This window comes from Hyla sarda, chromosome 2 (genome assembly GCF_029499605.1).
Source record: "Hyla sarda isolate aHylSar1 chromosome 2, aHylSar1.hap1, whole genome shotgun sequence".
NCBI classification, from domain to species: Eukaryota; Metazoa; Chordata; class Amphibia; order Anura; family Hylidae; genus Hyla; species Hyla sarda.
In genome coordinates this window covers 125,124,129-125,150,041 of record NC_079190.1, presented here as the reverse complement: position 1 = coordinate 125,150,041, position 25,913 = coordinate 125,124,129, and the positions used below count along the sequence as shown (strand labels likewise).

At 43.7% G+C, this 25,913-nt stretch overlaps 1 long non-coding RNA gene across 2 annotated transcripts in view; it reads left to right on the top strand.

The window, feature by feature from the left end:
• Positions 1–22,015, top strand: part of LOC130355399 (uncharacterized) — a 37,331-nt gene extending 15,316 nt beyond the window's left edge. For both annotated transcript variants that reach the window (XR_008888507.1, XR_008888506.1), the window contains exon 4: positions 21,778–22,015. This is a non-coding gene — a long non-coding RNA (uncharacterized LOC130355399). The remainder of the gene's footprint in view (positions 1–21,777) is intronic.
• Positions 22,016–25,913: the final 3,898 nt, after the last annotated feature.

Here is a 25,913-nt window from a genome sequence, read left to right as displayed (position 1 = left end):
AATTGTATCCACGATGAAACTAAATATCTTGTTAACAATGAATTGCAAGTTTTTAATATGTGTACTAGTATTTGAATTTTGCATTTTCATTTTTTCCTCCTCTCCTTCTAAAAATCATAACTCTTTTCCCTCGCCAAACCAACATGAGGGCTTGTTTTTTTGCATGACCAATTGTACTTGTATTGACATCACTTATTTTACCATAAAATGTATGGCAAACCCCCAAAAAAATATATTATTTGTGTGAGGAAATTGAAACAAAAAACTGACATTTTGCAGATTTTGGAGGGTTTTGTTTTTACACTGTACACTTTACAATAAAAATTACATGTTTTCTTTTTTCTGTGGGTCAAAACGAATAAAATGATACCCATGAGTACATACTTTTCTATTATTGTGCTGCTTAAAAAAATATATATTTTTTTTTCACAAAATAAGTATATCTAAAATTGCCCTATTTTGACCACCTTTAACTTTCTAATTTTTCCATATATGAGGGCTTATTTTTTGTGCCGTGATCTGTAGTTGTTGTTTTTTTTGTACCATTTTTGCGTTTATCTGAGTATTTGATCGCATTTTATGTTTATTTTTTGTGGGGAGGGGGGGAAGTGATTTGATCAAAACAGAGGGACTTTGGACATATCTTTTTTTTTTTAACGTTTATGCCTGTAACGCCGAGCACTCCAGGCCCCGCTTCCCCTCCGGAGCGCTCGCGGCGTTACTCTCCTACTTGCAGCGCCCCGGTCAGCGAGTCTGACCGGGAGCGCTGCTCTGTGTCCCTCGGCGGGAATGCGATCCCCGTGGCGGGACGTGCCCGCCCGCGGGTCGCATCCCGTGTCACTTACCGGCCCCATCCTTCTGCTAAGTCCCGGCGCGCGTGGCCCCACTCCGTAGGGTGCACGTGTGCCGGGTCTCTCAGATTTAAAGGGGCAGTGCACCATTAATTGGTGCCTGGCCCAATTAGTTCTTAGCACTCCCCACTCCATAAAAACACACTTCCCCTTCCTGTCCCTGCCGGATCTTGTTGCCTTGTGCCCTGAGAAAGCGTTTCTGTGTGTTCCATTGCCTGTGTATCCAGACCCTTTCCGTTGCCCCTGACTACGAACCGTTGCTGCCTGCCCTGACCTTCTGCTACGTCTGACCTTGCTCTTGCTTTGTCCTTGTGTACCGCGCCTGTCTCAGCAGTCAGTGAGGTTGAGTCGCTATCGGGTGGAACGACCGGGGGTTACCTGCCGCTGCAAGTCCATCCCGCTTTGCGGCGGGCTCTGGTGAAAACCAGTAACCCCTTAGATTCCGTTCCCCTGGTACGACCCACGCCATCACCTCACTGACACAGAGGATCCACCACCCGTGTCCTCCCCGCATACCAGTCCGGATCCTGACAATGCCGTTCGCTAGAGATGAGCACATTTTTGAAAAATTTGATTTGGTCGATTTGCCAAATTTTCCGAAAGAATTTGGTTCGGTCCAAATTTATTCACGGTGAATCGCTAGTAAAAACGGCTATTTCTGGGCTACAGAGAGCCTCAATAGGGGTATAGAACATTTTGCCTTATTGTAACATTCATAGGGAGTGTGCTGTGTTAGTAAAATAATGTTACTGTTATTCAGTATGACATGCAGATTAGAGGTGTCGCTACTAGAATCACTGTCGCAGAGTGGCACAATGACAGAGCCTGGAGGTGGCATCAGTATGAGGAGACAATATAGTGGCTGAATGACACAGCGTGTAGGTGGCTGCAGCATGAGAATACCATATAGTGGCTGAATGACACAGCCTGGAGGTGGCAACAGCCTGATGAGACCATAGGGCCTTATTAGTGAAAAGATTAAAGATATTTTTTAACATTTTAATTAGATGAACCTAAAAAGTTGTATTTAATGTGCCAGCAGCATGAGGAGACCACATGGCGGCACAGTAACACAGACTGGAGTTGGCAGCAGCATGAGGAGACCATAATCTGGCAGAATGACACAGCCTGGAGTTGGCAGCAGCATGAGGAGACCATATAGTGGCTTAATGACACAGCCTGGAGTTGGTGGCAGTATGAGGAGACCATATAGTGGCTGAATGGCACAGCCTGGAGGTAACAGCAGCATGATGAGACCATATAGTGGCTGAATGACACAGCCTGGAGGGGGCAGAAGCATGAGTAGACCATATAGTGTCTGAATGGCACAGCCTGGAGTTGGCGGCAGCAAGAGGAGACCATATAGTGGCTGAATGACAAAACCAGGAGGTGGCATAAGCACGAGGAGACCATATAGTGGCTGAATGACACAGCCTAGAGTTGGCAGCAGCAGGAAGAGACCATATAGTGGCTGAATGACACAGCTTGGAGGTGGCAGAAGCATGAGGAGACCATATGGTGGCAGAATGAGACAGCCTGGAGCTGGCATCAGCATGAGGAGAACATATGGTGGCAGAATGAGACAACCTGGAACTGGCATCAGCAAGAGGAGAACATATGGTGGCAGTATGAGAGACGTAGGACATTTATATAAGATTAGTTATATAAACCAGTCCTCAAAGATACATAGAAAATAAGAAAATAATAGTAGATGGATCCAGTAAAGTGATAAAAATGTATCAATTTATTATTAAAATAAGATAACTTAGCCTCCTATTCCCCTGGCAGGGCCCTTGCATCAGACGAAGGGGCTAGACAGATGTGATGCAAGGGCCCTTTTAATAATAAATTGACATATTTTAATCACTTTACTGGATCCATCTTCTATTATTTTCTTGTTTTCTATGTACCTTAGAGGACTGGTTTATATAACTAACCTTATATAAATTTCCTACATATTCCTGGCCTTTTTTGTGTGAAGGCAACACCAGCAACCTTGCACAAATAGCACGTACTGCCTTTTTTGCAAAGAAATTATGGCTTGGGACTCTCCATCTCGGCTGAGCACAAGCCATCAGTTCTCTGAAAGGTGCAGAGTCCACCACTTAAAAAGGGAGGGACTGCAGCACCAGCAACTTGGACAGGAGCACATTCAGCTCCTGCGCCGTTGGATGAGTGGGCGCATACTGTTGTCAGATGGATTTTTGTCAGAATAGGAAGAGCAGGAGCATCTGGATCGACAGAAGATGGGTATGACAGACCCTTAGTTTGAGATGGTGGAGCCTTGGCTGGCTAAAACAGGGAGCAGTGTGCCACTTGGTGAAGCAGCAGGCTGGACCACCGCATCGGAGCCACGGTTCTCCCAGGCCGCTTTATGGTGACGCTGCATATGCTGATGCAGGGCTGTGGTGCCAACATTGGTACCCTGGCAGTGCTTCATCTTCTGCAGACATATCTTGCATGTTGCCAGGTTAACATCCACTGGATGCTTGAAGAAAAACAGCTGATTTCCCCCCCAACAGTCCGCACTGATTGACAGCTACTGCCACCAACTCCAGGAACCCCTGTTCCACTACTTCCCGGGATTGTAGGCTGCCGCGAAGCAGGTGGTCTACCCCGGTCACGTTTGGCTCCAGACTTCCCACTTCTGCCACCATGCTGACTGCCAACCATGCTACCACCTTGCTGGCTCAGCTGCTGCCTCACGGGCAACCTGCAACCCTCTTCTCCTGATGATGATGAAGCCCCTTCTGCACCCAACTCCCAAGTGCGATTGGCTTCATCATCATTGAGTTGTGTCTGCACATCACTGATGTCCTCCTCAGGTACCTCAACAGTGTCTGCTTTAGGAGCCTGAACGCTCACAACACCACCTCCCATGCCACTCTCCTCATCACCACTTGCCCGCCTAGCGGAGGAAGAAGCGGATGTCTCCTTCACTTCTTGGCTAGGCAGTAGCTGCTGACTGTCCTCTAGTAGATCGTTCTCACTAAATAGTGGAGCTGAACAAGCAGCATACGATACTTCTGTGTGAGAGTGAGCAGCATAGGACAGAGGCAATGGGAGGGCAGGGACTGCTCCCGGGCCATGCCAACTGAGGTTTGTGTCTGAGGAACCTCCCGACCGTTGACTGGGGGTGTCAGATGTCACTTGTGATGAAGTGGATGACCGAGTCAACCAATCAATGATGGAAGATGGGTTGCTGGTCGAGACACGACCACTAGCTGATACCGGGAGCTCAGGCCTCTCGCTGTGACTCCTGCTGCCACTCACCCCTAGTCTGCTGCGACCTCATCCTGCGCCTGATGAATTTAGGCCACTGCCACTACTCTAAGTATGTCAGGCAGAGAAGTGTCAGGACATGCACAGTGTGTATATGAGGGGAGGACAATACGCTCCACTACGCTTAAAACAGTATTTGTCCACAACACCAGCAGTTGTGTACTTTTTTCGGGCCTTTCACAGTAACTAGGCCCTTAAGACTTTAACAGGAACAAAATGGTACACCACGTAGATGTACGTACGTGGTATACACTATTGAGGGGAGGGCAATGCGCTTCACTATGCTTAAAACAGTATTTATCTACAACACCAGCAGGTGTGTACTTTTGGCTGGCCTTTCACAGTCACTAGGCTCTTAAGACTTTAACAGGAACAAAATGGTACACCACGTAGATGTACGTACGTAGTATACACTTATGAGGGGAGGACAATGCACTCCACTATGCTGAAAACAGTATTTATCTACAACACCAATAGGTGTGTACTTGTTTGCTGGCCTTTCACAGTAGCTAGGCCCTTAAAACTTTGGGCTTGAGGTGAATCGCTGCAGTAAAAAAGCTTTTCTTTGCAACACACACTGCTGTCTGTCCCTTTCTCTCTCTCTCTCTCTCTCCTCTCTCTGCAATAAATCGCTGAAGTGATTGGCCGCAAAATGGCTGCCGATTATATAGGGCTGTGACATTACAGGGGTGGCTGGCTGCTGAAAGGCTGCATGCTGCATGTGATTCAGGGTCATCCCGCCTACCTGTCTTCCCACCTTCTCAGAGTTCCTTGCCCCATGTCCTGACATGTGGAGTCACCATCTTAGATGCCATGGAGCCTGGACGGCACTAAATGGAGTTTAATGAAGCGATTTGTGCGATCAAATCACGGTGATATTGGGATTTGTTGCAAAGCAAATTTTTCCAGAAATTCTTAACTAATTCATGTTCATCAGATTCGATTTGCTCATCCCGACCTTTCATCTTACAGAATGATGTACAATATATTTTGATAGTTTATTAATATGTTTCTTAATTCTTTTTATTTTTTTCACTTCTTGGGGATAAAAAGGGAAAAAGGGACAATTAAAATTTTTATTGGTGGAGGGGGACAGATGGAGACAGATGATTCGTCCACCATCTTGGATGATCTGATCCTGTGACCGTGCCACGGCCGATCAGATTAGCCATTTAAAGTGCTGCATTGCTGCAGAAGTTATGATCACGGCTTCTGAGGGGTTTATGGCGGACATCAGCGCAATCACTGATGTCCGGAAGGTATCTGACTGCTGATAATACAGTAGATTTATGCTAAAAAGTTTGAATACCCTGGCAGAAATTGTTGGATTAATTTAGAAAATTTGACTGATCATGCAAAAAAAAAATTCTTCATTCTGCGGGAAGGTGTTAACCTGTTGGAGACAAAGGGCGTACATGTACGCCCTCGCATCCGTGTACTTAAGAACAGAGGGCATACCTATACGCCCTCCGTATTTCCGATCACCACCGCTCGCTGGGCGGTGATCGGACCGGGATGACTGCTGATATCTATCAGCAGGCATCCTGTGGCAATGCCTAGGGGGGGTCCTGAGACCTCCCCCCCCTATGTCGGCGATCGCGGCAAATCGCCGGTCAATTCACACCGGCGATTTGTGGCGATTTTGGGCCGGAAAATAAGAATGGCAGTTGGGGGTGGGAGGGTCAAAGTTCATTTCCCCCTCTCTGCCCACCGATTGAAGTTCGGGCAGAGTGGGCGGGGGTTGTTAACGAGTGCGGCATGGGGGGTGAGGGCCGGCCTACCGGAGCGGTGGCAGCAGAGACACAGGGTGGCAGCAAGAGGAGTGCAGCCTGAAAGTGCAGCGGTGGAGGAGGCTGCAGTGAAGATCACTGGTAAATTTTCTTGATTGTAACCGAAAAGTTGCAAAACTACAACTCCCAGCATGTCCAGACAGCCAAACGCTGTCTGGGCATGCTGGGAGTTGTGGTTTTGCAACATCTGGAGTGGCACAGTTTGGAGACAACTAAACAGTGGCCCTCCAAATGTTGCAAAACTACAATTACCAACATGCCCAAACAGTCAGGGATGCTGGGCGGTGTAGTTCTGCAATACCTGGCCCTTCAGATGTTGCAAAACTCCCAGCATGCATGGACAGTCTGGGCATGCTTGGAGTTGTAGTTTTGCAACATCTGGAAGGCTACAATTTGGAGACCACTACTTAGCGGTCTCCAAACTGTTCTTCCCTAGTTGTTGCATAACTACAACTCCTAGCATGCCTTTCGGCTGTCAGTGCATGCTGGGAGTTGTAGTTTTACAACAGCTGTAGACACACTGGTTGGGAAACACTGAGCTAGAGTCTGCTTCCTAACTCAGTGATTCCAATCCATGTGCCTCCAGCTGTTATGAAACTGCAACTCCCAGCATGTATGGTCTTTCAGTGCTTTCTGGGAGTTGTAGTTTTGCAACAGCTGAAGGTTTGCCCCCCCCATGTGAATGTACAGGCTACATTCACACAGCGGAAAACTCACTGTGAACCCCTGACTGTGTGAATATACCCTAAAAACACTACACTAACACAAAATAAAAAGTAAAACTATACATATACAAATACCCCCCCACCCCTAATAAAAATGAAAAACGTCTCATACGGCAGTGTTTCCTAAACGGAGCCTCCAGCTGTTGCAAGAAAATAATTCCCAGTATTGCTGGACAGCCAATGACTGTCCTGGCAGGCTGGGAGTTTTGCAACAGATGGAGGCATCCTGGTTGGGAAACACTGCCCTAGGGTTTTGGTGGAGACAAGCGCCATCCTTGTATCCGGGTCCGCCCCCATTGCAAATTCTTAATTCCGGTCTCAAATTTGCTTGGCGCTCTCTCACTTCAGAGCCCTGTTGTATTTCAAGGCAACAGTTTAGGGTCACACATGGGGTATTTCCGTACTCAAGAGAAATTGCATTAGAAATTTTGGGGGGGATTTTTCTCCTTTACCCTTTACTTTTAAAGTTAGGGGCTACACCAGCATTTTAATGTAAAAAAATTACATTTTTACACTAACATGCTGGTGTTGTCCCATAGTTTTCATTTTCACAAAAGGTAAAAGGAGAAAAAGACACCCAAAATTTGTAACGCAATTTCTCCTGAGTACGGAAATACCCCCTATGTGGGCTTAAAATGCTCTGCGGGCGCACAGCAGGGCTCAGGAGTGAGAGAGCGCCATGTACATTTGAGGCCTAAACTGTTCATTTGCACAGAGGTGGCTGATAGTTACAGTTGTTCTGACATATATGCAAAAAATAAAAAATAAACATTTTAGAAACTAAACCCCTCATGTAATGTAATAAGGGGTGCAGTGAGCATTTACACCCCACTGGTGTCTGACAGATTTGTAGTCCGTAAAAATGAAACATTTAATTTTTCATTAATACAGCCCTCTGTTCCAAAGATTTGTCTAATGCCAGTTCTGGCACCACGGGGGGGCTTTGTAAACACACATGTCCCTCGACTTCCATTCCAACCAAATTCTCTCTCCAAAATTCAATGGCGCTCCTTCTCTTCTGAGCATTGTAGTTCGCCCGCAAAGCACTTTATATCCACATATGAAGTATTTCCATGCTCAGAAGAAATGGGGTTACAAATTTTGTGAGGGGGTGGTTCCTATTACCCCTAGTGAAAATGAAAAATTTCTGACATAATGGGGCTTCCTAAATGCGAAATGCCCCCCCAAAACAATTTCAGCAAAATTCGCTCTCCAAAATTCCATTGTCACTCCTTCCCTTCTGAGCCCTCTAGTGCACCTACAGAGCACTTTACATCCACATATGAGGTATTTCCTTACTCAAGAGAAAATGAATTACAATGCTTGGGGGTCCTTTTTACCTTTTACCCCTGGTAAAAATGAAAAAAAAATGGGGCTACAATAACATGTTAGTGTAAAAAATTGAGATAAAAATTTTTCTCCTCCATTTTGCTGCTATTCCTGTGAAACGCCTAAAGGGTTAACAAACATTTTGAATGTCATTTTGAATACTTTGAAAGGGTGCAGTTTTCATAATGGGGTCCATCATAGGGGATTTCCAACATAAAGACCCTCAAATTCACTGCTAAACTTAACTGGTCCCTGAAAAATTCTGATTTTGAAATTTTCGTGGAAAATTGCTGCTATACTTTGAAGCGCTCTGATGTCTTCAAAAAGTGAAAACTTGTCAACTTTATGATGCAAACAATAAGTAAACATATTGTATATGGGAATCAATATGCAATTTATTTGACATGTCCCTTTTCCTTACAAGCAGAGAGCTTCAAAGTTGGAAAAATTCGAAATTTTTCAATTTTTCCCGAAATTTTTCAATTTTTCACCAAGAAATGATTCAAGTATCGACGTAAATTTACCACTACCATAAAGTAGAATATTTCACAAAAAAACAATCTCGGAATCAAATTTAAATCAAAGTAAAAGCATCCCAGAGTTACTAATGCATAAAGTGACAGAGGTCAGATTTAAAAAAAAATAGCCCCCATCCTTAAGGTCATAATGGGCTCTGTCCCCAAGGGGTTAAAGGGGCATTCCATGAAAAACTTTTTTTTTATATCAACTGGCTCCAGAAAGTTAAACAGAATCGAAAATTACTTCTATAAAAAAATCTTAATCCTTCAGCTGCTAAAGTTGAGTTATTCTTTTCTGTCTGACAACAGTGCTCTCTGCTGACACCTCGGCTTGTCTCAGAAACTGTCCAGAGTAGGAGAAAATCCCAATAGCAAACCTCTAATGCTTTAGACAGTTCCTGAGACAAGCAGAGGTGTCAGCAGAGAGCACTGTTGTCAGAAAAAAAGAACAACTCAACTTCAGCAGCTGATCAAGATTTTTTAATAGAAGAAATTTACAAATCTGTTTAACTTTCTGGAGCTAGTTTATAAAAAAAATAAAATAAAAATTAAATGTTTTCCTGTAAATACCCATTTAAATATTTTGCCCTGATCAAAAGTGTACATACCCTTGTTATAGACAAACAATGTAACATACACAGGTTAAAACGGTAATTAAAGGATAATTTTCCATAATTTTTTTAAATTGCAATTAGTGTCTGTGTATAATAGTCAATGAGTGCTGCTCAATCACTTATCAAGAAGTGGAATCACTTCAATCACTTATTAAGAAGTGGAAAATTAAGGAATCTCTTGATACCAAGCCAAGGTCAGGTAGACCAAGAAAGATATCAGTCACATCTCCCAGAAGAATTGTATGAGATACATTAAAAAACGCATAGGTAACCTGTGGAGAAACACAGACTGCTCTGGAAAACAATAATGTGGTTGTTTCAAGGAACACAATTAAAAAATGAACTGCATGGTGGAGTTGTTAAAGGGGTACTCCAGTGGAAATGTTTTTTTTTAATCAACTGGTGCCAGAAAGTTAAACAGATTTGTAAATGACTTCTATTAAAACATATTTACCCTACCAGTACTTTTTTGCAGCTGTATGCTACAGAGGACATTATAATTTACTTTTTGTCTTGTCCGCAGTGCTCTTTGCTGACACCTCTGTCCGTGTCAGGAACTGTCCAAAGCAGCATAGGTTTGCAATGGGGATTTTCTCCTCCTCTGGACAGTACCTGGTACGGGCATCAAGTGTCAGCAGAGAGCACTGTGGACAAGACAAAAAAGAAATTCAAAAAGAAAAGAATTTCCTCTGTAGTATACAGCTGCTAATAAGTACTGGAAGGGTAAAGATTTTTTAATAGAAGTCATTTACAAATCTGTTTAACTTTCTGGCACCAGTTGATTTAAAAAAAATATGTTTTCCACCAGAGTACCCCTTTAAAAAGAAGCCTTTACTGTGCCAACAACACAAAAATACCCATTTACAATGAGCCTAACATTGCCCTGACATGCCTCAAAGCTTCTGGCACACTGTAAGGCTTCTTTCACACGGCTGTTGTGATACGACAGTGTGACGTCTGTCGGGAACCCGGGGAGAATAGCGGGAGGAAAAATACATCATGCAACATTTTTTCCTCCCGCTACTCCCGTCAAAAAACAACGGTGCCCAACGGACACATTTATTAAACTAACAGGTCGTTGGTGAACTATATGATCATGAAGTGCAAGCCCGCTAGCCACGGCACGGCCACTTGTAAGTAGTGGGTCCTTACATTTCCTAACATGAAATGGTCCGCACTGACAGGCGACCACAGCCGCCGCAACACCAGTGCCCACAAAGGGAATGGCCTACTGGCAGAGAAGCCCTAAAGCTGCCCGAACCAGACCCTGCGTTGCGCCTCCCCACAGACACGACACTGCGGCAGCAATGAACGCCACACAGTGCAGCACCAGAGTGAACACATGTTAAGGCTCACTTACTTTGCGCCCCCAGTCAAAAACTCGGAGACTGCCAGAAAGAATAGGGCCCTATGCAGCTTCCAGCCAGTTTATATAGTACTGGGCTGAGGGGGAGGGGCAGAGTGCTGACCAAGTTGAGGGGGATAGAAAACACAATGTCATTTAAATAGAGAAAAAAACTGATATGGTTGCACATCTACAACATGCACAATGATCTAACGCTTCTCAGCAACATTCATTGAACTACAAGGTCATTAGTGTACTTTATGATCATGGAGTGCAAGCACGCTAGCCACGACAAAACTACCTGTAAGTAGCGGATCCCTAACATGGGATCTGTTGGAACCTGTTGTTTCCCATAGTGCCCCGTCAAAAGTAACATCTGTTAGGGGAAAAAAAAAAAGGGGACACAAAGTCAGTGTGAAAGGGGCCTAATTCGGAGTGACCAGACATGCCTGCTGTATTGCCCTTCCTCTGGGCATACTAAAGGAGGTTAAAGGGGTACTCTACCCCTAGACATCTTATCCCCTATTATCGTTCTCTTCTGCAGCACCCCCCTCCACCCCCCCCCCCACCGAGTCATCAGCTGTACGGAGCTAAGTTTGCTCCGTGGCTGATGACTCACGACACAGGGGCCAGAGTATCATGATGTCACGGCTTTGCTTCTTTGTGACATCACGCCCTGCCCCCTTAATGTAAGTCTATGGGAGGGGTCTTGGCCCCTGTCACGCCCCCTCCCATAGACTTGCATTAAGGGGGTGGGGGGTGACGTCACCAGGGGGCAGGCCCGTGACATCACTAACTGCCGGCCCCTGTTGAGTCATCAGCCACGGAGCAAATTTAGCTACATACAGCTGATGACTCGAGGGGCTGCAGGAGAGATTGCGGGGGTCCCCAATAGCAGGACTCCCGCGATCAGACATCTTATTCCCTAAGATTTAAGATAATATGTCTAGGGGTGGAGTACCCCTTTAACTTTATAAAAATAAGAGTGTGTGTGTTGGGAGGGGAGGGGAGACTATGTCTTTGTAGGTCAAGCACCTCAATTCCACATCCTGGTAACTTACATCTAAGTTATGAAAACAAAAGAAAAAAAAATATATATATATATACACATCAACTTATCAAGCTCAGGGAACTGCAACAAAATCTGAAAGCTACACTTACCAGTTATAGGTATGAACCTGGTTCTCCAGGTTCTACTTTGAGTCTGTGTAGCAATGGTCGTTCCTCTATCTTACTATACATGTACTTATCCTTCATAGCAGTGTGCCTCCAACTGTTGCAAAACTACAACTCCAAGTATGTCCAGAAACACTGCTTTACTGTGAACTAAAACAAAAATGCTGTTCCCCTTTGGATACCGCTCTTGGCTTTGGCTCTGCTCCTCCCTCTAAGTTGAAGAATGAGCAGGATCGGCAGTGCACAGCTATTAAGGCTTCATGCTGCCCTCTAGTGGAAAATGATCATGACATCACAGATATGACACTGTTACCTCCTGAGAGTTCTATTTGGGCAGTGCTGCTCTCTGATTGGCTGAAATCCAAAGGAGACCAACTGCCATTACCTTAAGGAGACTGCAGCTGAACCGAGCATGTGTGACCCATCTAAGTGGGTCGTAACCAGGGCCAACAGTTATCAAACCAAAGCCCATGGGGGATTAGTGACCGTATATCTCTCAAACAGGACATTATCAGAAATGCCTGTACATTTGCAATATGTTTCTTTTCCCCTAATGCATCAGGTTAGAACTATGTTATTAATAGGAAAGCTCCTTTAATGGAGAATGGAGAATAATGGAGAAGAGTCAGCAGACTCAGAGGATAGCGCCACAGCTGCTGCTACACTCTGGCGTGGTCATTCATGGGCCGTGTGGCAATTCTAACACTTCCACAGTTACATCCTGTATTATTCATCAATATAATAAATGACATTGATATAACAGACAACATGAAATCTGTATAAAAAAAAAGGGCTGCGTAGTCTAAAATGTCTGGGCCTATTTTTGTTCCCAGTCCGGCTCTGCTCAGGGGAGATCTTAATTGTCTTGTACATGACCACGAGACATTAAGCCAAAGTGAATGAGCAGTTTTACCACCTGCAAGAATTCAGAGCCTCATAGACAATGGGGGGGGGGAATATACCAAAAAAGTTCCAAATGGCTCTGTTGCATATTATTTTGTCACTTTTCAGCTCCAGACAATTTTCACAAAATGGCTTGCTTGAACACACTCAGTAACACACTCAGGGAAGTTATGTGCCTAAACCCATTCCTGATGAATGAGACTTGTGCACGCAACTTTGTTGAGCATGTTATTTTTGACTCAACATTTGTACTGCCCAGCGTGCCCCTGCCCCTCCAACTCTCCACGCTGGAGATGAAGATTGCATGGGCTGCGCTGTCAGGGGTCACACAGGCAGATGATATGTATAGAGACCGATACTTCACATTTGTATAGTAATGCTTTGCACTGTTTGGCCTACAAAATACATCATGAAGGTGTATTGATAACATAGCTATATGTCTGAAGTTTGATGAATAAAAAAAATAAATGTAAATATATATTGAAAGTTGCAAAGTAGGGCCTAAAGAGTCCAAAAATAAATATTGTGTACCAAAGTAAATTTAGCAGCCTAAGTGTAAGTACACCTAATTTTCCTTACCCTGTGCATCTACACATTACCACACAAAAAAAGTGTACCACACATGTGTACCTACACCAACAATGATAAATTCCCCCCCCCCCCCCATGATTACAAAAGACAGCACACTATCATTGATGCTAAAGGGGACAATACACAGTTTTAAGAACTTAGGGTAAGCAGACTTTTGAGCAGGGCACATACAGTCAGTGGTGTATAGAGGGAGGGGGGAGGAGGGGTGCGAGCCGCTCCGGATGTGGTCTCCCGTATAATAAACATATGTCCGCTGTCACTGAAACTTCCCGGCTCAGAGCTGTAATGGAATTTCCCTGCCTGTGCTCAGCTCCGAGCCTGAAGTCACCAGCAGGGGGTCAGTGAGGGGGAGGAGATAGTGAACGCAGGCTCATTTCTTTGCGCCGTTATCTGTAGTTTTCATTGGTGCCAGTTTTTGTTGTGATGGGACTTTTTGATCGCAGTTTATTCATTTTTTATGATACATGAAGTGACCAAAAGTCTGCATTTAAAAAATGTGTTGCTTTTTTAACATGCATGTCATTGACCGCGTAATTTAATTAATCATTTTTTATAGTACGGATATTTACACATGCGGCGGCACCACATATCTTTATGTAACTTTTTGTTTACATTATTTTATTTAAAAAAAAATTGAAAAAGAGCCATGATTCAGACTTTTATTATGGAAGAGGTTAATTCCCATTTTATTAACTTTTTTAAACTTATTTTTTACTCTTTTATTTTTAGGCGACTATTACATGCAATCTTCAGATTGCATACACTGATCAATACTATGAATTTCACAGCTTATTTGCAGCGCTCCATTGCTCCAGTCTGCCATGGCTCTCTGGAGCATTGGAGCGCCAATCAGAGGGTGAGGAGAAAGGTAAGGGCCCTCCTGTCCTCCTCTCAGCTGATTGGGAACCTGCGATTTCACCACAGGTGTCCCGATCAGCCCTACTGAACTGCCTGGATTCAACAGCATTTTTACATTTTAGAATCAGCGGCATCTAGAGAGTTAATGCCGGACACCACCAGGATAGGTGATGGCTGGCATTAATCATGGGTCCCGGCTATGACTTGCACTCAGCTCTGCTGTGGTCCCGATCCAGATGCTACCGGCAGATGATTTTTAGATGCCACAATCAACTTTGATCGCGGCATCTAAAAGGTTAATGCCGGACATCGGCCTGATAATGTCCAGCATTAGCTATGGATCTTGGTTGCTGATAGCAACTGGGACCCAATAGGTATGAAGTGGGCTTCAGCTCCTGAGCGCGCTTTATACAGTGGGAGCGGACACAGGACACATATATACCTCCGGCATTCTTAAAGGGGTACTCCACCCCTACACATCTTATCCCTAATCCAAAGGATAGGGGATAAGATGTCTGATTGTGGGGGTCCCACCGCTGGGGACCTCCGGGACCTTCACTGCGGTACCCCAAACATCCTGTGCATGGAGCGAACTTCGCTAACTGCCGGCCCGATGACTAGCAATGCAGGGCAGATTCTCATGATGTCATGGCCACGCCCCGCTCATGACATCATGGCCACGTCCCCACAATGCAAGTCTATAGGAGGGGACGTGATGTTTGTCATGTCCTCTCCCATAGACTTGCATTGAGGGGGCATGGCCATGATGTAACGAGCGGGGCGTGACCGTGACATCACAAGCCTCCGGCACTGCACCCGACACAAAAAAAACACTGGGTGCAGCAGGGAGATTGTGGGGGTCCCCAGCGGCAGATAGGGGATAAGATGTCTAGGGGCAGAGTACCCCTTTAAAGGGGTATTCCAGGCAAAACCCTTTTTTATATTTATCAACTGGCTCCGGAAAGTTAAACAGATTTGTAAATTACTTCTATTAAAACATCTTAATCCTTCCAATAGTTATTAGCATCTGAAATTTTCTGTCTAACTGCTCAATGATGATGTCACGTGAGTCATCAAAGACGTGAGTCATCAGAGAGCAGTTAGACAGAAAACAACAACTCAACTTCAGAAGCTAATAACTATTGGAAGGATTAAGATCTTTTAATAGACGTAATTTACAAATCTGTTTAACTTTCCGGAGCCAGTTGATATATATATATATATAAAAAAAAAAAAAAGTTTTGGCCTGGAATACCCCTTTAAGGGATTAAAAATGGTTCATATGTTACCAATTGTCCAAGCGTATGCAAACTTTTGAGCATAACTATACATGTAAGAAAGTACCTGTCTATCGCACTCAGCTTTAACGGAAATTCTCTTCCTTACGACAAATTTCAGATCCAGACATGAGCAGACCAATACAGAAATGAGAGTCCTCAGGAAAGATTATAAATCACAAGCTTTTCATTTTCTATCATATGCACAACAGTACAAAGATATGTTTCCTTCAGCAAACAGTATGAGACAATGCCGTCTATATCTCTATACATACTGTAGTATAGAAGGGCAGTGCAATGCTATTTTCTGCATACAGCGGTGTCTTGTCTCTGCTTCACCTGCAGATTAAATATGATATATACCACCGACTATAATATTCTAAAAATCAAGCATTACAGCTGGGAACCTATCTTTTCCCAGGGAGCTAGAAATGAAGCAGGTACACATTTTGCCACCCTCCATGAAAGTGTTGAATTATTCTCTAAGTGCTGGCTGTTCTTTCATCAATTCACTTCACATGCACTAGTTGTGTTGTTTATTTGGTTCTTATTAAACTTAACAAAGGTCATTTCGACTTTGAGAACATGTAGTGGAGGTAAAGAAACACCAAGGAACCACAAGTGATTCGATACAACCCTGGAGAGCATAAATGACTCTCTAGATGGATCTAATCTATTTTTTTCTATCCATTGGGGATATTACTCTTTGTGAATGTTATGTTTCTATTTTGTTTGGCTTTTTATTTTGGTTACTAACTAGCAGGTACTATTTTAGTAACTAGCTACATGCGAGTACAGCATAATAAAATTGTTACAATATTAAATCCAACTACCTTACATTATGTTAGCCTCCCTTGTGCAGCCAAAACAGCTCTGGACTCTACAAAACCTTGGAATGTGTCCTGTGGTATCTGGCACCAAGACGTTAGCAACAGAGGTTCTGATGGGTCCATGGATAAGACTTATTATTTTCCACCCATCACACAGATGCTCAATGCAATTGACATATGGGCCTATTTGGGGGCCATGGTAACATCTTTAACATGTTTCTTACAATTCTAAACCATTTTTTCATTGTGGAAAGACACAGACAGGAGCGGTAGGACCTCTGTCCTAAAGGTATAGAGTATGCAGCAATCTGTATAGATCACTGCTTACTGTATGTTTTTCTGCTCTGCATTGTTACTTAAAGGGGTACTCCACTGCCTCAGTGTTTGGAACATTTTGTTCTGAATGCTGAGTGCAGTCGCCGGGGCTCGTGACGTCATGACCACACCCCCTCATGACATCACCTCACGCCCTCTTAATGCAAGTCTGTGTGAGGGGGCGTGATGGTCGCCACGCTCCTCCCATAGACTTGCATTGAGGGGGCATGACATTACGAGGGGGCGTGGCCGTGATGTCACGAGCCCCATCACCCGCACTCAGCGTTCAGAACAAAATGTTCCTATCGCTGAGGCAGTGAAGTACCCCTTTAGCACACACATGTAAGATGGCCCAAACCAGAAATGTTCACCAACTAACCAGGGCTTAAAAGGGTACTACGGTGGAAAAGTTTTTTTTTTTTTTTTTATGAACTAGTGCCAGAAAGTTAAACAGATTTGTATATGACTTTTATTAAAAAAATCTTAATTATTTTAGTACTTTTTAGCAGCTGTATGCTACAGAGGAAATTCTTTACTTTTTTAATTTCTTTTTTGTGTTGTCCACAGTGCTCTCTGCTGACACCTCTGTGCTGCTAAAAAGTACTGAAAGGATTAAAACATTTTTTATAGAAGTAATTTACAAATCTGTTTAACTTTCTGGCACCAGTTCATTAAAAAAAAAAAAGTTTTCCACCGGAGTACCCCTCTAACACATCAGGCTTGATTATTATAAATTACATTATATTTTCTTATAAATTTGTGCCCACTTGCCATGTTTAGACAACTTTGCTTATAAACATCCCCCCTTTTTTAGGCCAGGTTCAAAAGCAAGAAATTATAATAATACTTTTTATTTACATAAAGACAACATCTTTTTAGCACTTTACAGTTATGGGGTATATATATATATATATATATATATATATATATATATATATATATATACAGTCACGGCCGTAAATGTTGGCACCACTGAATTTTTTCAAGTAAAAATGAAGTATTTCTCTCAGAAAAGGATTGCTGTAACACATGTTTTGCTATACACATGTTTATTCCCTTTGTGTGTATTTGAAATAAACCAAAAAAGGGAGGAAAAAAGGCTAATTGGACATAATGTCACACCAAACTCCAAAAGTGGTCTCGACAAAACTATTGGCACCCTTAACTTAATATTTGGTTGCACACCCTTTGGAAAAAATAACTGAAATCAGTCGCTTCCTATAACCATCAATAAGCTTCTTACACCTCTCAGCTGGAATGTTGGACCACTCTTCCTTTGAAAACTGCTCCAGGTCTCTCTTATTGGAAGGGCGCCTTTTCCCAACAGCAATTTTAAGATCTCTCCACAGATGTTCATTGGGATTTAGATCTGGACTTCTTGTTGGCCACTTTAGAACTCTCCAGCGCTTTGTTGCCATCCATTTCTGGGTGCTTTTTGATGTATGTTTGGGGTCATTGTCCTGCTGGAAGACCCAAGATCCGCAAACCCAGCTTTCTGACACTGGGCTGTATAATGCGCCCAAAATCCATTGGTAATCCTCAGATTTCATGATGCCTTACACACATTCAAGGCATCCAGGGCCAGAGGCAGCAAAACAACCCCAGAGCATCATTGAACCTCCACTATATTTCACTGTAGGTACGGTGTTCTTTTCTTTGTAGGCCTTATTCCGTTTTCGGTAAACAGTAGAATGATGTGCTTTTCCAAAGAGCTCTATCTTGGTCTCATCTGTCCAAAAAACGTTTTCCCAGAAGGATTTTGGCTTACTCAAGTTCCTTTTGGCAATATGTAGTCTTGCTTTTTTATATCTGTGTCAGCAGTCGGGTCCTCCTGGGTCTCCTGCCATAGCGTTTCATCTCATTTAAATGTCGACGAATAGTTTGCGCTGACACTGATGCTCCCTGAGCCTGCAGGGCAGCTTGAATATCTTGGAGCTGCTTATCCACCATCCAGACTATCCTGCGTTCACACCTTTGATACAATTTTCTCTTCTGTCCACGCCCAGGAAGATTAGCTACAGTGCCATGGGTTGCAAACTTCTTCATAATGTTGTGCACTGTGGACAAAGGCAAATGCAGATCTCTGGAGATGGACTTGTAACCTTGAGAATGTTGATATTTTTCCACAATTTTGGTTCTCAAGTCAGACACGCAATGCAAAGACTAAGGGAACTTCTCTCCTTTTTACTTGCTTTCATGTGTGATTTTTATATTGCCCACACCTGTTACTTGACCCAGGTGAGTTTAAAGGGGCATCACATGCTTGACACAATCTTATTTTTCCACTATTTTGAAAGGGTGCCAATAATTTTGTCCAGACCATTTTTGGAGTTTGGTGTGACATTATGTTCAATTTGCTTTTTCCCTCCCTTTTTTGATTTTGTTCCAATACACACAAAGTGAATAAACAGGTGTATAGCAAAGCATGTGTTACTGCAATCAGTTTTTGAGAGAAATAATTCATTTTCTTGAAAAATTTCAGGGGTGCCATTTACGGCCATGACTGTATATATATATATATATATATATATATATATATATATATTCAGATGCAGTGACATATTACATAGTAATGAACTAACAATGCAAACAAGAGGACTGACGTTCCTGCTGACAACACTCTACAGAGTTGATACAAAAGGGAAACAATAGTATCCTGTTGTTTATATTTAGTAGAAATAGCAGAAAAGCTATGTAAATAACAAGGCATGTCCTATACGAGCATCAGATCTGCTCTTTTAATAAGCCCTTTAGTCCTCATAAAGCTGTGACTTTAGCTTACTTGGCTTGATGGTGGCTGCAGGACTTGACTTTGAGGTCTCGAACACTCTGGACACACACACTAGGCACGACTGTACTGGACCTCAGCTTAGCAGAAGAGCAGAGCTCAAAGAGCCAAGAGAGAAAAACTAGCTCCACCCAGGGCTTATATGGGGGAGACTAGCAGGGAGCCCATAGGTTACTCTTGGGATCACCTGATCACTGGTACCTCCTGGGAAACAATCACATGACATGTCACATGGTATAACTCCTGGTATCACTATAAAGCAACATTACATTTTATAAAACTTTACATGGTAAAACATATTTACAATATGAAAACAAGTGCAGGGGGCCTTGGGGACACTGAAGGAGGCTGCCTGACAGGACAGCAGGAATACGGGATAACACCTCACGTACTGGACCACCATAAACTCCCTCTCTTAATTAAAGTCATCCTTAATGCCCAGTCCTGGAGGGCGGAAGACTGAAGTGGCCACTGAGGCCTAGTGACAGTACCTGGGTCATTTATGCACAATGTCCTTCTCAGGACTGGATTACGAAACAAGATAAGGATGAGTCCATGTGGCATGGTGAATGTCCATACATGCTCTTTAAACATATGGGGTTAATTTTGACTTTGTAACTGCTTTCTGAAGACACTCAAGACAACAATATACATTTCAATATACATAGATTCATGGATTGGGCTGCCAGAGGCTATCTACCGAGTTCCCTGTACACGTGGACAGGAGAAAAAACATTAGACATACAACTGTATATATTTAGAACTTGTGGACTGGGATGACAAATAATGTTACAGTCCTATCTTAACTATTTGCATATGTGTTGACTACTTTTACCATATGTGAACTGACTATGTGTGGTACATAACTTTACAGTTGCGGAGAGTTGTTGAACAGAGCTTGGTGCCCAAATGTTCAGTCTTTAGGCATTTGTCCATGGCGCCCCATCATCAAGTAAAAAGGGGTGTACCCCATGGAACAGTGGACTGTGTTATTATAGATCTCCGATAGTTCGGGCAGCAGTCGGGGCCACTCTTCTTGTCTTGAAACAGATGCTTGGTTGATGCGCTTACAGAGCCCTTTCCCCTGGGGGTGATAAGCATTAGTCTGGAGTTTCTTGCAGGCATGGAATTGAAACAGCTCTTGGAAGAGTTGGGTCTTGTAGGCCATTCCCTGGTCCATTAGGACAGACTCCGGACACCCAAGGGTTTGCACCTAATTGGAGTAGAACATCTGGGCCGCTGTCTTGGCTGTAAGATCTTTGACGGGGACAATCACAACCCATTTAGAGTAGTGATCCACCATGGTGAGAGCATGTGTACCCAGACAGGGCAGGAGACAACTTGGCATGGTCTAGCGTGACCAACTGGTTAGGCCTTTCACTCTGGATGGAATAGAGGGGTGCTCTTGCGTCCTTGCGCACGTTCTTGGTGACATTACAAACAGCACATTTACTGCACCATTTCCCAATGTCGCTCCGCGTTCCAATTTAATTGTAGTTGTCCTGTGAGCAATTGCACCTGTTGTATAGGAGGGAAAGAGTAAAAGAAAAACAAACTCTGGATCCTTTCTTTGAAATCCCTCAGGGTGAAGGGGTCTCCATTGTAGGTAGGGAGGACAGGGTTCCCCATGAATACGGGTGCAGACACAGAAACAATGAACGCCGGATTGAGATTATCTATGCTGGATGCCAGACATATGTGAACCAAGCCTTAAAAGATGAGCAGTGCCGGACTCCAATGCCATTTTGCCACACAGGCTTCTTCAGGGAGGTACAAGGCAACTAAATACCTGAAAAACTTTCTTGATACTGCAGTTCACCCATATAAATTGTTTTAGGCTGGGATTATATATGTCCGGCGTCCGGGATATGTAAACCCAGCCTGAATTTCGATGCAACTGATGCACAACTGATGCATCATGCATTAGTTGTCATCAGTTGTATAGCATCCAGCTGTTTCTGAACATCGGATGGGGGAATGCAGCAAGATGTGTTCCTCTGTCCAATGCTCTGTCAGATGCCTAATGAAGCTGCTTTCCTGCAGCGAAACGTGTTGCATCTTAGGAAATAAACTACCTCGATTTTATCTGATCTCCATTCCTTTTGTATCCTGCGCCACGTGGAGCCGGCGTTCTCCTTGAAGCCAGAGCGATTGAATATTTTACATAGATGGCAATTTTTTATTATTTATGATATTGTTCAGATAAATACTTTTCATGATTTCAGGACATGTGGGTTAATGTGGTCAGTGCCTGATAGCTCTGACCCCCCCCCCCCACCCATCCACAAGGCATTTCTCTAAGCATTGGACTTTAAATATAGCCATATGTCCCTACTTCTAGGGGGGGTATTGCAGCACCCCAATGTTCCACATGCTCCTCATAATGATGTCTCCCTTATGTCTATTTACTTCTGTCAACTTCTGTGTACCATAGTGCCGTAGTCATTCTATTTTGCAGCTATACAGAATGGTATGGTAAGAAGGCATGTCCCTGATTCGGTGTAATAATTAGAAAATAAGCCTTATAGAAACAATTTACAATGTGACTGAACTTCTGATCCCATTGTTATTCTTTGTTCCTGTAGAGAAATAGAAAAAGCAAGATTTAGGTTTTAGCTGCACAGATTGCTGGCCCATAGCTATATACCCAATGCAACAAATAGGATTACCTACGGCCAAGGTCTTATGATTATCCTGTAAGAATTTGAAGACACAAGTGCTTTCAGCCACTCTGTACATAAATCTTGTGAATGTTCAGGCTCTACAGCATTGAATTTGTTGAAGATATACTTCTGCTAAGCAGGCTATTTGTTAAAAGGCAAACATGGATTAAAGCTAACCTTTATTGCTGTGATACATAATACGATAGCAGTTTTGTCTTCTTTTATTTCTTTTATATATTTTTATATTATTATTTAATATTTGTCAGTGGTGTCTAATAATGGTAATATTCTATGCGCCATGAAAATGTGCATCTGAAAATCATTTGTTTCTGTCTCCCTTTAAAATAAAAAATACATTTTCGCTTTTTATCAACAATCCTCATTACGGAATGTACATTGTCCTTTTCCGCAGCAATATATCTTCTAGCAATTAAATGTAAAAACATTTAGATCAAAGGGAAAATATATTATTATTTACAGATACATAAAGTAATACTGAAATTGGCATTTTTGTTGACAGTGGTGATGAAGGTTTATGCTATGATAAAAACATCACAATCTAGTTAAAGGCTTCTTTATAGAAAAATAAATATCTGCTGTAAGAAGGATCAATCAAAATACATCAAAAAACCTTCCCATTGGTAGCAGAATCTTTCATACTCTTTACCAACATGTTTGTATTCTGGAATACAAAAATCCTTGAATACAAAAATCCTGGAACAGGTGGAATGGTGATGGAAGCATCTATACAATAAAAATTGGTGCCAGTTGTGTCTGATTGTTGGGGAATCTAACTGCTGGGAACCCTATGATCTCCAAAAATACACTGCTCAAAGAAATAAAGAGAACACTTTATTGAAACACTTTATGGAAACAACACAATGTAACTCCAAGTCAATGACACTTCTGTGAAATCACACTGTCCACTCAAGAAGCAACACTGATTGACAATCAATTTCACATGCTGTTGTGCAAATGGAACAGACAACAGGTGAAAATTATAGGCAAGACACCCCCAATAAAGGAGTGGTTTTACAGGTGATGACCGCTTTTCAGTTCCTATGCTTCCTGGCTGATGTTTTGGTCACTTTTGAATGCTGGCAGTGCTTTCACTCTAGTGGGAGCATGAGATGGAGTGTACAACCCACACAAGGGGCTCAGGTAGTGCAGCTCATCCAGGATGGCACATCAATGCGAGCTGTGGCAAGAAGGTTTTCTGTGTCTGTCAGCATAGTGTACAGAGCATGGAGGCACTACCAGGAGACAGGCCAGTACATCAGGAGATGTGGAGGAGGCCATAGGAGGGCAACAATCCAGCAGCAGGACCGCTACCTCCACTTTTGTGCAAGGAGGAGCAGGAGTAGCACTGCCAGAGCCCTGCAAGATGACCTCCAGCAGGCCACAAATGTGCATGTGTCCACTAAAACGTATGTATGATATGATGGCACGACGTCCACAGGTGGGGGTTGTGCTTACAGCTCAACACCATGCAGGACGTTTCGCATTTGCCAGAGAACACCAAGATTGGCAAAATTGCCACTGGTGCCCTGTGCTCTTCACAGATAAAAGCAGGTTCACACTGAGCACATGTGACAGAGTCTGGAGACACCGTGGAGAAAGTTCTGCTGCCTGCAACATCCTCCAGCATGACCGGTTTGGCGGTGGGTCATTAATGGTGTTGTTACGCCGAGCGCTCCGGGTCCCCGCTCCTCCCCGGAGCGCTCGCTTCACTCTCCCCGCGGCAGCGCTCCGGTCACGTCCTCTGACCCGGGCCGCTGCGATTCCGCTGCCAGCCGGGATGCGATTCGCGATGCGGGTAGCGCCCGCTCGCGATGCGCACCCCGGCTCCCCTACCTGACTCGCTCTCCGTCTGTTCTGTCCCGGCGCGCGCGGCCCCGCTCCCTAGGGCGCGCGCGCGCCGGGTCTCTGCGATTTAAAGGGCCACTGCGCCGCTGATTGGCGCAGTGGTCCCAATTAGTGTTTACACCTGTGCACTTCCCTATATCACCTCACTTCCCCTTCACTCCCTTGCCGGATCTTGTTGCCTTAGTGCCAGTGAAAGCGTTCCTTGTGTGTTCCTTGCCTGTGTTTCCAGACCTTCTGCCGTTGCCCCTGACTACGATCCTTGCTGCCTGCCCCGACCTTCTGCTACGTCCGACCTTGCTTTTGCCTACTCCCTTGTACCGCGCCTATCTTCAGCAGCCAGAGAGGTGAGCCGTTGCTAGTGGATACGACCTGGTCACTACCGCCGCAGCAAGACCATCCCGCTTTGCGGCGGGCTCTGGTGAAAACCAGTAGTGGCTTAGAACCGGTCCACTAGCACGGTCCACGCCAATCCCTCTCTGGCACAGAGGATCCACTACCTGCCAGCCGGCATCGTGACAGGTGTGAGGTGGCATTTCTTTGGGGGGCCGCACAGCCCTCAATGTCCTTGCCAGAGGTAGCCTGACTGTCATTAGGTTCGAGATGAGATCGTCAGACCCCTTGTGAGACAATGCTAGACCTCATGTGGCTGGAGTGTATCAGCAGTTCCAGACATTGATGCTATGGACTGGCCCGCCCATTCCTCAGACTTAAATCTGATTGAGCACATCTGGGACATCATGTCTCGCTCCATCCACCAACACCACGTTGCACCACAGACTGTCCAGGGGTTGGCAGATGCTTTAGTCCAGGTCTGGGAGGACATCCCTCAGGAGACCAGCCGCCACCTCATCAGGAGCATGCCCAGGCGATGTAGGGAGGTCATACGGGCATGTGGAGGCCAAACACACTACTGAGCATCATTGACTTGTTTTAAGGACATTGGATCGGCCTGAAGTGTGGTTTTCCACTTTGATTTTGAGTGTGACTCCATATCCAGATCTCCATTGGTTGATACATTTGATTTCCAATGATAATTTTTGTGTGATTTTGTTGTCAGCACATTCAACTATGTAAAGACGAAAGTATTTCATACGATTAGTTCATTCATTCAGATCTAGGATGTGTTATCTTTGTGTTCCCTTTATTTTTTTGAGCAGTATACTTGAATAAAGCCCTGCTATCACTGGACTTTAGATTGTTTCATTGTTTTTGTTGTTTAGCAAACACAACTGTAGTGTTGTAAATTGTTCTTGTTTTTTCTGTTTAATGGTGCTTACATTTTGCATACATTTATCCCCATTAAATATTGCCTGACAATAATTCCTGTAGACCGCTGGAACCCCTGAGAAGTCCTGTAGCAACGATGTTGTGCATAATGAGTATCATAGATGTGCAGAATACGATTTTTCAGTGTAAGACCATGAAATTGCATCACTATTTTTTATATATATATATTTTTTTACATATTTTGTGCCTAGATAACCACTTTCCAATTGACTTACATAGAACACATTAATGTTAAAAATACAGACAAAATTTTTCCGCATTCCACTAGTTTAAGCATATGTCCTTTGAGCATGCGTCCTTCCAACATACCCTAAGATAAATCCTTAAGTGAATTATAAAAGTGACCACAGCACTAAGGTCTATTAGAGAAGCAGTCTCCGTGGTCACTGATATGGCATGTAATTTAATTTAACAGGAAGACTTCCTTTGTAGCAGAAAGGTTCCTATCAATGATAATTAACTCCATTTATGTATATGACTTATTGCATCTCTGTGTGCTATGGTGCTATGTTCTCCTTCCTTCACCAATGTCCTGGCATCATGTCCTATTTTAAAGACTTAAATGAATCTGCTTTATGCCTAAGCACTAAGGTACTATAGACACTGTCACCTGCAAAAGTATTTCCTAGTTCTAACCCAATTTATTACTAACAAATATCACTGTTTGCTGCCTGTTTGACCTTCTGCACTTGGACATGTCATTTATAGCAAGATGAGGGTTCCCTGCGGTGAACTCCAGAACCCTTTACAGGGGATAAAAAATGAAGACTTTCTCTTAGACTCTATCTCTCTTCATCTCTTAGACTTCCTTCTCTGTTTTTACCTGCAGGGCCGGTTCTGCCTGTAGGCAAAATAGGCAACAGCCTAGAGCGCCCTTTAGATGGGGGGTGCCGCTTTGCCCGCTG